Below are 14,006 nucleotides of genomic sequence, written 5' to 3' on the forward strand. Positions count from 1 at the left end.
TAGACTTGAGGAATGACGGTGACCTGTGTCTGGACAGAAAGCTCCATTCTGTACCCCTGTTCAACACACCTCTATGGAGGAAAGCAGAGGGACCTCTGAATCCACCATTTCTCAGAGGACAAGACAATAGGATGGGGAAAACTAGAGAGGATGACATAATAACATCTGTGCTTTGTTAATTATTACTAGCATAAAAGTGAGGTACAGAGAGGTAACAGTGACATAAGTCAGGTAATGAGCACTTTCCTTTTTGGATGTCACTCGTTCCCTCTCTCTTTCTAGGTCTTCTCACCTGTCCCCACCCACAAGTTATATAGTTCATTTTCTACAGAGTGTGTAGTGAATATTACTGGTGCAGCTCTTCATCCTTGGTCCCTCCATCTCTGCTTTCTTGTTTACGATAATGATGATGTTAATGCACACAAGGATTAACCATTTCCAACCTCATGTCCAATCTAGCCAAAAAGACAGTAAACATGTGTCCACATACTACATGTCATTTTCCTTTTCCTCCTGGTTGGAGAGAGAAACTCCACTAAATGGGTGTTAGGAAAGCTGAAGCATTTGAAAGAAAAGAAGAAAGCAGAGATCTCAAGAGATCAGAGCAGGATTTAAGCATCACCCAAGAGGGGCAACAAGTAGCACCGAACAGAGCTGAGATATAAGGGGCGAAGAGCATGGGGTTTTAGGGTTTCAATACAGTCAAGTCTGAGAGCATTGGATTTGCAATATCCTTGTAGTTGTAGCAGAGGTTCTGTTTTGGATTTATGTTGTCTTCTCAATTGTGGCAGAAGGTGCTGTTCCTTCAGATAAGGCCAGGGTGAGGTTTTGCTGAGAATAGCTCAAGGATAAGGATTCCTAGGATCTTATCAGAAGAGTCTCCAGGGGAAGACGATCAGTGGCCATAGAAGCAACATTGAGTTATGAGAGCCAAGCAGAGTCCCATTGTTTGAGATGCTGAAGGGGTATGAAAGGTTGAGGGGTGTGGTGGTCTTTCCTGGCTACTTCCTGCTGACATGGGGTTGTTGTGGGGAAGGGAGGATCTTGGGAGTCTCTGGTTGCTCATAGAAGAAGGATAGCATTTACATGTTTCCAAGTTGCAGCCTGTGTGATTGCTGCTAGGTGATCAATGAGAAATTTCTGCAAGAGATTTAGAATACAGGGCAATAAAGTTCTTAGGAGGCAGAGGATCAGCAGGGGAGCCAGTACTAGGAGGAAGAGCCAGGAAGTCCAGCTCCAGATGTTTTTCCATTGGCTCCCTGACTTTACTCAGCAGAAGGCAGGTAAAGGACATAAGGAGACTGACAATACAGTTACAGTTATGTCACGGGCCCATGTGAAGGCGTGTGGAGTTTCCCTCTTGAAGTAGGGATTCTTCACTTTGGGGTTTTAACTTCAATAAGAAGACTTGGCAGTGCTTGGTTGAGTAAGTAAGCAAGCCGGCAATCAGAAAAACAGACAAGCAGAAAGGCTGAATCGTCCTGGAAGAGAATGTGGGTTTTTTTACATCAGGGGTATTTATCAAATAAAGGCAATGTCTGGCTTAAAGTTTTGCAGAGAGGTGTCTATCTTACGTCTTCATCACTCTTGGTGTGAATACACTTGTTGAGTTCCTGGCTTTGTTTCCCATTTACTCTTCAATTCTTGGGCATTTCTCTCAGGAAGGATTGCATCCTATTGTCTCTTTTAGAAGCTAAACATAGCCTTCTATATTTCTAACTACCTTGTTTGTATTATGGCTTCACCAGTCCTCATTTTCCCTACATAACTGTGCTTCAAGCTGAGCATTGTCCCTGTTAACATTATCCCATCTCCAGTCCTCAGCTCCACCCAGACCTGAGCTCTTTCCCTGCCTTAGAGTTCCTGCCATATAGCTGGCCACTCCTCTCTCCCATCCAAACCTACCTTGGCACTTACCTCAAGACTGTCCCTAGAGCTACCCACCTGGATGGGGGCAGATGTCATATTGCTCCCTCTCCTAGGGGGATATAGCCCCTGTAGTAAATCTTGTAATAATCTTTCTCCTGTTCCTGACTGCCTCCCTGTGGTTTCCTGGGATGGTCATGAAGGATCCTAATACAACACCACCCAGCCAGGGACCTGAAGTCTTGTCCTTTCTAATCAAGGGGGAACATGAGAAATTCAGTAGACAGATTGCCAGGATCAGAATTCATAAGTAGCATTTTTTTTTTCACTCTGAACTATGAAAAAAGTCATATGAGAAGTTAGGGAAGCTAATACACTACAGAAACAATACAGTAAATTAGCATTTCCCCCACATATCAGTACCATAAAGATAAGGTGTCCCAGCTGGTGCAATCCCATGTTGGGGGGGGGGTCCACTGTCAGGTCAGAATTTAGGGAATCTCCGCTCTTATGAAAGCATAGATTACTAAGCACAGAAAAGCTTTATATCGGGCTGGGAAGGTGGCTCAGTGGTAGAGCCCTTGCCTTGCATGCTGAAGAGCTGAGGGACAGCGCCCAGGCCCAGAGTTCAGGCCCCATGACTGGACCCAAAAAAAAAGAAAGAAAAGCTTTATAACAACTTTGTTAACATGGCACATTAGCATATGAATTGACCTTCGAACACTCCCTAGTGGACATCAATTTCAAGTGCCTACAAAGAGAACTGGGGGAAGGAGGGTACCCAACCAGACTTGCAGGGCTAAAGAAGAAGATACCTCTGCTTTTTTTCATAGAAGGATCCAGCAGCCCCCTTCTTATACCAAAAGAGGTGCATTTTGACTCACAAAAGTTACTGAATTATCAACCACACATTTTAGGGGCGGGGTAGCCTAAACTCTGTTGCTCACCCATTTTTAGACCACAGTATTTTCTTTTTCCAGAATGAAGGTACAGAAAGAAAGCTTTCTTTGATTAGGGAGGTGTAGGGTGGTGGCAGTAGAAAGGGACTAGCTGAGCAATTGGATGGCTGTGATTAGGGAAAAGATGGGAAGGAGGGGTTCCCTCAGGGGGCCTTTTACAGCCTCTGTCTAAGGGGAGAAATTGAAATCCAGATCCTGAAGTGAGTAGAATGAAGAAAGACAAAAGGAATAGATAATTTTCTGAGTCCAACACACACACACACACACACACACACACAAAGAGGACAGGTTTGTTTGGGTATGCTATCTGTCTATGTGCTCCATTATGGGATTTTGAGTTGGGAGCAGAGGACCAGGACGGGGGGCGGGGAGGAGGAGAGAAAGATTGGAGGGTGGGAGAGAGAGAGACAGAGAGACAGAGAGACAGAGAGACTACCCCCAGTGTGTTTGCCAGCCAGCCACTGTCAGTGATAGGTAGCAGATGAGGCAGAGGCTTGTTTTGACCATAGTCTAGAATAGGGCATTTTATTTTATTTTTGGGATAAGGGTCCAGTTGTGGGGCCTGAATCCTGGGCCTGGGCGCTATCCCTCAGCTCTTCAGCTCAAGGCTAATGCTCTACCACTTGAGCCACAGCGCCACTTCCGGATTTTTTCTTTTTTGCTTATGTGGTGCTGAGGAATCAAACCCAGGGCCTCATGCATGCAAGGCAAGCGCTCTACAACTGAGCCACCTTCCCAGCCCCAGGCATTTTATTTTTGGGTTGCATGACAGTAGCTAAACCTTGGCATTTAACTTTAATAAGTCTTCTTCTTTCTTTCTTTTTTCCCCTCTTAAGCCAGATATTTAAAGATGTTGAAGGATACATTAAGTAGCTCTTGTTGGCATGTTTGGGGCTGAAGGATTTAGTCCTGCCTCATTCCCCACGGTCAAGCAAAATACCAGGTGTATGCTCACGTGCTTGTCTACAGGTTGGTCATTCCAACCTCGACCTATAGAAGACAATAGCCCCACCCCCAGGCATTCCACGGTGGGCCTGGTCCAGGACATCTTTCTAGGCCCCAAGAGACCATGACCCTATTTCCATTTTCTTGTTCCTTGTTACCCCATCCCCAAAATGCAGTCCTTGGCACAGCCTTCAATCCCAAGGGAAGGTCTGTGCCCCTCACAGTTCCTCAGTAAACTGTCCTTGCCTGTTCTTTTTCCATTCTCTATTTTCCCAACAGGGTCCCTGCTCTAGATTTTGGAGTTCAAGCTGGGCTGTTCACGCGTTGCTATGACTCTATTTCCAACATAATTAAAGTTGCTTTACCTTTCTGGAGGGGCTGGCTGAGGTAGAGGTTCACCCACCCACATGCTGTGTCAGCCCCTCAGCTTGGCAGGCTGCAGGGCAAGGTCTGCAGAAGGAGTCTGCTTGGAGTGGATAGACAGGTTCAGCTAAGAGAATCTGGGCAGCAGAGGGGAAGAAAGCAGTGGCAAGATCAAAGAAGGGAAAAGGCTTGGGCACAGAGAATCTCTGACCATTTGCCATTTCATTGGAAAGACTTATTTTGCAGTATTGTGGGGTGCAATTATAGGCCAAATCTGAATGCAAAGGTGAACAAGTTGTTTTATCCTGAAAAATTTCCCAAATACCAGAATGAGAGCCAGACACCATTAAGCAAGGATATTTTATTTCTCTGCCTAGGGACCACACTTTGTCATTCAGGAGACAAAGAGTAGCAACTCAGCTGAAAACCAGATCAGGTTATTTAGGCAAAAATCACAACATGCAAATGACCCAGTTTTGTTTCTACAGAACAGAAGCTAGACACACGTGGTTAACTTTGCCGGTGGCAGCAGAGTAAGTGGAGCAAGCCAGCAGAAAAGAGAAGCAGGGTACCTTGCAAAATTTTGGTGTCTCGAGCTAGCAGCTCGCTTCAGATGTGAAACTGTACACCTTCTGAGATTTCCCTCTTGTCTCTCATTACTTTCAGCTTCCTTGTCTCCAGCATCATCCAACCTCCCCTGCTTTGCCCTGTCTCCCATTGTATTTTCTCTAGGGTCTCGGTTCCTTCAAAGTTTTTGGGGGGAGGGTGTCAAATAAGGGCCCCCAGGTAATTTAAGACAAGCCAGAGGGCTGTCAGCTTGTCTGGACTGCTGGCACCCCATGTTAGAGGGCAGTGAACTAGGGGAGAGGGACAAGAACCTGTATTAGGGCATCCCTGGGTACCAGGTTAAGGCAAAAACAAATCCTCAGATGAATGAATGGATGTCCTCAAGTTCCATCAGCCAGAGGAGACCCCAGGCCCAGGCAGAAACGAAGCTGAACCCTCGGAGTATCTCCAAGAGAAAAGCCAAAATCCTTACTTTGCCCAAAGCAGAAATGGCTGGTAGTGGGTCGTCAAGGTCAAATCATGATATGGAGGTCTGGAGAACGGAGATTGGGAAGGTGCGGGAGCACCCAAGTGTTCTTAAAACTAAGCTCACTAGTTGCATCCACATAGGTCTAGGTCAAGACCTAGCCTCCCAGCCAGGATCTGAGCATTGCATTTCAAAGCCAGCCCAGGCAGGGAAATCCCTGAGACTCTTATCTCCAATAAACCACCAGGAAACTGGAAATGGAGCTGCAGCTCCAGGGGTAGAGTGCTAACCTTGAGCTGAAGAGCTCAGGTGGCCTCCCTTGGGTGGCAGTGAAGGAGCAAGAGCTAAGGGCTCCATGTCACATATGGCCACTGTTTAGCCAAAGTAAGCAGGAGGGACAGACTGGCTCTTAAAGGCACCTGGAACGGAAGGAAAAAGAGGGGAGAGGAAAGAAGGGAGAGGAGGTAGATAGAGATTCAAGGACGGGAGTCTCCCAGGGAGTTCTATCCTGGGTTTTGAAACCATGTGTTAGGACAGATCAAGCTGAGGCAAGGAAAGCAGAAGAGCAAGACCTCAACAGATCAGATCAGGCAGGACTGAAGCATGGCTGAAGAGGGGCACCAAGTAACACCGAACAGAGTCAGAGGTACAAGGGGTGGGGAGCGGGGGTATTAGGGTTTAAATATACTCGAGTGTGAGAGTTTTGGAGTTGAAATGCCCCTGTAGTTGTAGCAGGAAAGTCTGTGAGACTCTCATTATTATGACCTGAGGCTGAGACAATCCACAAAGGCGTGGTTAAAAGTGACAAAGGAATTTCATTTACACTATTTACACTAGAAAAGGGGCCTGTGACTACCTTGTCATGGGCTAGTTACCCAGAACGAAGAGTAGTGTGGACCTCCAAACCTCCACCCCTCCAAAGGGCAGCCCTGACCTTTATTAGTTGGTCTGCAAACCACCAATTAGTTGTCCTGCAAACCACCAATTAGTCAGTCTGTAAACATAAAAATCCCAGACCTCCAAAAGCTCCAAAGCTCCAAAATTCCTAAGAGGAAGGCAATTCCTGGTCAGAGAGCTGGAGGACATCCTGCTGCAGTGTTTGAACAGGAGATTTTGCAGTCTTCTGTTTACCTTTAGAGCAAAGAAAACTTCCTTGTTGGCAAAGGAGAGTGCGTTTGCCATTTTGTTTGGGAAAAAATTATTCATTTCACTTGATTCATTTGTATTTTCTTTTGGTTACACAACCATCAGCACTGACCTTTACAGTCAGATGCTGATTTTATTGAGATCATTGTATCCCCTGACAAGTCCCATGGCACAGGGTTATCATCACTTATTAGTTTGCATTTCATGTATTAGCTTTGTCTTTATTATTCTTGTGAAGGAGTTATACAAAGGGGTGACAATTCCATAAGTCTGGTAATAGTGCATGAATCTTAAGTCAGTATCATCCCTTCCATTGCTTTCCCCCATTTTCCCCTCTGCCCAGGCCCACAATTTGCATCGTTTGTTTGTTACTTAGGATACTGGAACACCATGACAACATCCACCCTTCCTCCCTCCATTCCTTACCATCACCTTACCCTCCCCTTACATCTCCCCCTTAGCATCACCTTTACTGAACAGAAGAGGAAACTGAGGCTGTCAGGTAAAGCAGACTGCTAAGGATGCTAGAGTAGAGACTGCCAGAGGTTAGCTTGAACCTGGGAAGCCAGTGCTGTACCATTTGAGCCACAGCTCCACTTTTGGGCAGAGGTAAGAGTCTCAGGGACTTTTCTGCCAGGGCCTGGCTTTGAACCACAAACCTCACAATTCTGCCTCCTTTGTAACCAGGATTGCAGACATGAGCCACTGGCATGAGCTGTAATAGAGTAGTATTAAGAAAGGCATTGTTATAGTAAGGCTGTCTTGACATACAGCATTACTGATGAAGACTTTTCTCTGTGTATTGATTGTGGTCAATCAATTATTTATGTATAAGTAGTGGTTGATCAAGAATCCATGATGGAGCTGGTGCCCATGGCTCTTGTAATCCTGTAAGCCTGTAATCCTAGCTGCTCAGGAGGCTGAGATCTGAGGATCGTGGTTCAAAGCCAGCCTGGGCAGGAATATCCGTGAGACTCTTATCTCCAATAAACCACTAGAAAACCGGGAGTGGTGCTGTGGCTCACATGGTAGAGCGCTCACCTTGAGCTGAAGAGCGCAGGGACCGCGCCCAGGCCCAGAGTTCAAGCCCCACGGCCAACAACAACAACAAAGAATCCATGATGGATTGATTTATTAATTAGCTTACATTCATCGTACAGGGCCTTGGGGTCTTGAGTAAGCAGACATGTATACAGATAAAACTAGTAATAAAAACAGAAAAATAGCCACTGGCACTTAGCCAACATGTCCCACATCTCCCAGATGACCTCCTGAAGAAGTCCCAGATGACCTCTCAAGGAGGTCCCAAATGGCTTCTCAATCAAGCCCCAGGAGGCACATGAGATATCCCATCCCAGCCTCAGATTCAGGGAAGTTATGCTGGGTTCAGCCTTCCACTGAGATGCAATCTGGCAAGCCTGCTCAGACTCACCCCTTCAGGGTTTCCAAATGACTCCTGTCCATGTTGGTCCTGGGGAAACAGACACTTGAGGGAGGCCATCTCCCCCCTGAAGGCCAACGCTTTCACCTGAGAACCAAGGCCTGGTGCCGTCCAAATGGTTTCTCTCACTGGGGCCTCCAAATGTTATGACCTGAGAGCAAGACAATCCACAGAGACACAGTTAAAAGTGACAAAGGATGGGGGCTAGGAAGGTAGCTCAGTGGCAGAGTGCTTGCCCTTGCATGCATGAGGCCCTGGGTTCGATTCCTCAGCACCACATAAGCAGAAAAAGCTGGAAGTGATGCTGTGGCTCAAGTGGTAGAGCGCTAGCCTTGAGCTGAAGAGCTGAGGGACAGTGCCCAGGCCCAGAGTTCAGGTACCATGACTGGCAAAAAAAAAAAAAAAAAAAAAAAAAAAAAAAAAAAAAAGTGACAAAGGAATTTTATTTACACTATTTACACCAGACTAGGGAGCCTGTGACTACCTTGTTCTGGGCTAGCTACCCAGAACCAAAAGCTGCCTCAACCTCCAAACCTCCAAACCTCCAAAGGGCGGCCCTGACCTTTATTAGTCAGTCTGCAAACTGCCATTTAGCTGGTTTGTAAACCTCCAAACCCCAGACCTCCCAAAGCTCCAAAGCTCCAAACCTCCAAAGGGGAAAGCTTTTCCTGTTCCTTCCTTCCTCCTTCTCTGTAGGCCTCTTGACTCTCCACAGGCCTTTCCACAGGAACCTCCCAGCCCTACCCATAGTTCTCTTTGCAGGCTTCTCTGCAGGCCTCAGGCCTTTCCACCTGCCTGCCCTGCTCTGCTCTGGTAAAGCCCGCTCCATAGTCCTCTCACAGGCCTCAGGCTTACCATGCTCTGCCTCAGTAGGTACCTCTGGCCGTTTTCCTCTCCAGTGTGTCTCTCTACCTCCATTCCCTCCTCAGAACACGCAGCCTAGATATAAGCTGTGGCCCTCCCCCAGTCCAACAGTTCTAATGGTTTCACTGCCACTCATGCCCCTCCCCCAAGCCACCTACTGTGCAACTGCATGATGCCCTGGCCCCTCCAGCGGCTGGGCCTATCGGGAGATGAGGTCAGCGTGGTGGGCTTCGACCCCACTAGTTATTACCTTATCTCCAATGAACTATCAGAAGATCAGAAGTGATACTGTGAGTCAAGTGGTAGAGCACTAGCCTTGAGCAAAAGAGCTCAGGGACAGCATCCAAGACCTGAGTTCAAGCCCCAAGACTGGAAAAAATAAGTACTCTCGGAGAATGATAATAGTTATGATAAAATTAGGAGCATATATTCATAAACCTGTAGAAGGCTAGTATCATTATCAAAGCCCCAAGTCTCTGCTTCTCAATGTTAATGGAACATTTTATAAAGACAAGAACTGGAAAAACTTTATGGACAGTTTAATAGATTGACATCAAATGTATAAGGAGAAAAGAAAGCAGTTATTGACCACTTTGTCCACATTGAACTAACATAGCTTGAACTTTAATAACTTTGGAAAAGCATTTCAATAATGTAGATCTATAAATTTATATATTTGCTTGTCACAGATGTATGAAATAATGAATTATAATAAATAATAAAATAGTCATTTTAGAAACTTAACATTAAAGAGACACTTAAAAGTATTCCAATTTGATTAAGTTTGTTTTCTAAGTAGCGAAAACCTAACAAAATTATCAAGAAATACAAGAAATTCTCTTGATAAAATACAAAGATTTTGCCCATACATATCACTTTGCATAAACTTTTATAAAAGTTTTGGATTTAGCCAGGTGCAGGTGGCTCACACCTATAATCCTAGCTACTCAGGAGGATGAGATCTAAGGATCATAGTTCAAAAGCTAGCCTGGGCAGGAAAGTCCTTGAAACTCTTATCTCATAAACCACCAGAAAACAGGAAGTGGCGGTGTAGTTCAAGTGGTAGAGTCCTAGTCTTGAGCTGAAGAGCTGAGGGACAATGTTCAGGCCCAGAGTTCAAGCCCCACAACTGACAAAAAAAATTTTTTTTAAATTTAAAAACCAAGTGTTAATAAAAAGGTAATTGTTTCCCTTGTAGGTTCTGTTGTGTTTGTTTCTTTTTTTTATCAAAACACAGAAAGGCTATTATTTGCATATAGAATTGTGCATGTTGTTTAGACTGTTGATTCCTAGTAACCTTACACTTAAAACCCTGGAAGAAAGCAACTTTAAACTTTTTTTGATGATTTATGAAAATATATTTATTGAGAGATCCAAATATTGAAAAGATAGTTAATCAAAGTTGTATTTATGTGAGTTTGGTCTCAACAAAGGCCCAGCAGCTTTGGGGGCCAGGAAGTATTGTTAGGGCTAGGGGACTTTATGACTATATGGCAGTTCATCCCCTGAGATGACTTAAGGTAACATCGGTTTCCAGGTAGGATAATTGTATTGACTATAGATCTCTTGCTGGTCTGGTTGCCTTGGGTAGTGGTGACAAGAAACATCAGGAGGAAATCACATCTTCAGTAATCAAGTGCATTCTGCACGTTGGAGGAAAACCACTGGAATACAACATTGATGTCTCTGAGTCAGTGATGATTTCACAAGTCAAAATTCCTGCAGTACTTTGGAGGCAGCTGCATGTACTTTAGAATGTCTCACCAGGTAAATATACACAATGGAATTTCATTCAACTGCCAGAAAGAATGATATTGTACCATTTGGAAAGAAATGAAAAGACTTGGGAAAAAATATGTTAAGTGAAGTAAAGGCCACAAGACAAAAGATCCATGTTTCCCTTTCTATTTGGGAGCCAGATTTAACTTTAAAGGTCCTTAGTAAATATGTTGGATGGTATGCAAGTGTACACTAATGTTACTAACTGAAATACGGTAGCTCCAATGGCTAATCCAAATAGTGTCATACCTTAGAAAGGCAAAGTCAGAGTTCAACAAAATATAATACCAGGAAGGAGGTACTTGAAAGGGGTGGGTTGGGGTCATGAGAAAAGTAGTAGACAAGAGAAGAGGAGAAAGGGGGGAAATGCAGACAAAAATCCAATGTATATTCTACAGAATTAGAAGGGTGAGGGAAGGAATATGTAAGGGAGGGGTGGGTGAGAATGTTGAAAGGGGTGACACTGATCAAGATATATTGTATTTGGAAACTGCTTTGTTGAATGGCCACTCCGTTGTGCAACTACTTCAAGATAGTCATTTAAATTATTTTGTTTGAAAACAATATCTCACCAGTTTTCTTATAAGCCATTACTATTGTTTCACTACAATATTAGCACACTGAAATTCTAGGACTTGCCTTTAGGTCACTGTACATTTCTGTGAATTTGAGGTCTTTGTTTTTGTTGCTGAGGCAAACTAAATATTGTTCAAATGCATCTATCTTGGAAGTGGAGCTGTGACACAAGTAGTACAGTGCTTGCCTTGAGTTGAAGAGTTCAGGGATAGTGCTCAGTCCCAGAGATCAAACCCCATGACCACCACCAACAACAACAAAATGCATGTAGCTTAGCTGGAGGCCTCAAGGTATCACAGAGAGAGAGAAAGAACAAGAGAGAGCTTTTTACAGCTTGGTAATGAGAAGAATCTATTGATCGCAGTTGATCTATCAAGTCAATTTACAGGCATATGAAGAGTCCCTAAACTCTAGCTTTTGTATTAAAGAGGACGTCAGTGTGCAAAATTAGAAGACATTATACTTAAAAATTCAGAGGTGAATCAAGCATGTATGATTTTTTTCTTCCTTCTTCCTCCTGGGATAGGGCACAAAATAAAGATTTAGACATCACAGTACCTCCTGGTTGTGCCAGGATTTTATGCATTAGCTCGAGGTAATCATCTCAGGTGTTTAATGAGGTTTTCTTAATGTAGAGTTACTTAACTTTGTGCCAGGATTTTATGCACAAGCTCAAGGTAATCATCTTAGATGTTTAATAAGGTTTTCTCAATGTAGAGTTACTTAACTTTGTGCCAGGATTTTATGCACAAGCTCAAGGTAATCATCTTAGGTGTTTAATGGGGTTTTCTCAATGTAGAGTTACTTAACTCTGAGAATGTGCAAGAAAAGAATGTACATAAACAAGTGGTCTAGGGGAGATTAGGGGCTAGTTGTATCAGCTCACCCAATACTCTGAAGAAATGAAGGGCATAGATCCCACAGCCTCAGCAGAGAACAAGGGATAAATTAAGAAAATAAGTCATGTAGTTTGCTGATTGTGTGTTTGATATTGACAATCATACATACATATATATATATGGTCACTAAATACATCACTGTGATAAGAATGTGCTCTTTTCACATTGTATGTTTAATACTTTTTAATGTGAACTGTGCAAGTTTAACATTTTTGTTCATGAAAACTACTCTATTATTTAATTTTATTATTATTTTTAGTTGCTATCAATAAGAAACTTATGTTAAAAAAAATCCAAATGCTAGCATAGTCCAGAAAAATTGAACAGGCTTATTTATAATTGTTATAAAGTTGAACTGCTGGTGCTGGGAAGGTGGCTCAGTGGTAGAGTGCTTGCCTTGCATGCATGAGGCCCTGGGTTTGATTCCTCAGCACCACATAAGCAGAAAAAGCCGGAAGTGGCGCTGTGGCTCAAGTGGTAGAGTGCTAGCCTTGACTAAAGAGCTGAGGGACAGTGCCCAGGCCCAGAGTTCAAGCCCCACGACCGACAAAAATAAATAAATAAGTTGAACTGCTGACACTTGCTCACTGAACCATTTTGACGTGCATTAATGCTTTATATCCCCATATTAAAAATTCACACACAAATGAACATGGAAAAACTGCCAATACCTGATTTCTGTCTCCTATTTCTCCACTGGCAATCATATATATACTTAGGTACATTTTGACCCTATGAGGGAAAAAAGTCTCCTATTCAGGGGGGGGCTTTGAGAATGAAATGCCTCCTATTTTAGTGGATTCTTGAGCCCGTTCTCCACGTATGCTGGCTAGCTTTTGGCACCATTGCTACCCATTTGGCATGGGTAGCACACAGATCAGTGTCTTCAGAGAGGCCAACCAGCTAGGCCTCACTGGCCTCCTGCAAAGCACCAATAGCTGCGCTCCGGAAGCGCAGGTCAGTTTTGAAGCCCTGAGCAAGGTCTGGGCCCAGCCGCTGGAGAGGAAGCTGGCGAATCGACTTCTGGGAGGGTCTCATCTCATGGCCGCGCCTCAGTCCCAGGCCCGCAGCCCTGCAGCTTCTTCACCCGGCCAGCAGGGGGCGCGCTCTCGCACGCGGCTTTTGTGGCAGGCTGGTCCAGTGCGCGGCCGCTGGGCTTGCAGGCGGGAGGGCGGCATGGTGCGAGCCGCGGTGGGGAGGCCTTCCCCATCCCCTTCTCCTTCGGCTGGAGCTGGGCGAGCGGGAGGCGGCGCTGGCTGCGAACACGAAATGCATTGTTTTTATTTTGTTTTTCAAGCATCAATGCTACTAAGGAGTTTCCTGGTGAGGCTTTCGTACGCATGCGCAGTGTCGTTGAAATAGGCTCACACCTGCTAGTGCATTCCCGTAACCTTCCTCCGGACATGCAAAGAATGCTGTGTGGATTGCATCAAGACGCCTTCCTAGGCGCCGTCTTCATTCCCCCTCCTCCATCAGTTAACTTTTCAAATGCATACCACAAATGAGCACCTCGGGAGGCCGGAGTCCTCTGGTAATACCTCACTCCCTTTTTGGAATATTCTAACAATATGGTTATATTGTTCTGGGTTACCTCAACATTCTTGTCTGTGATTTCTGGACCGGCCGTAAACGAATATGTTCTCTCTTTTTTTGGTTTATTTGTTTATATTTGCTTTTCTACCCCTTTGAGCCTCAGCTCCATTTCCGATTTTCTGGTGGTTATGTGGAGATAAGACTGTCACGGTGACTTTTCTGCACAGGCTGGCTTCAAAACATGATGCTCAGATCACAGCTTCCTGAGTAGCGAGGATTACAGGTGTGAACCACCATATTCTTACTTCTAGTTAAAAAGAAAATATTGAAAACAAGTATTTGCTTAGGCCAAAAAAAAAAACAAACCAGAACTTGAAATTGATAGCCTGAGAATGAGAGCTTTGTATATTTGAAATTACTGTTACTGATCCCATTCCCGTGGATGCAGTGTAACTAGGCAGCAGAGAGACTATGACAGGGAGGTAGGAGTGAGATTCAGTGTCTGCACAGGAACTGAACATGGAAAAGTCTGCGTGGACACCGGCATCTTCAAGTGACCCTGCAGAAGGTTACACCCAAAGCACCATGTTCCCCAGCCCCAG

Source organism: Dipodomys merriami, unplaced genomic scaffold, assembly GCF_024711535.1.
Source record: "Dipodomys merriami isolate MVZ:Mamm:240054 unplaced genomic scaffold, mDipMer1.0.p SCAF_505, whole genome shotgun sequence".
NCBI classification, from domain to species: domain Eukaryota; kingdom Metazoa; phylum Chordata; class Mammalia; order Rodentia; family Heteromyidae; genus Dipodomys; species Dipodomys merriami.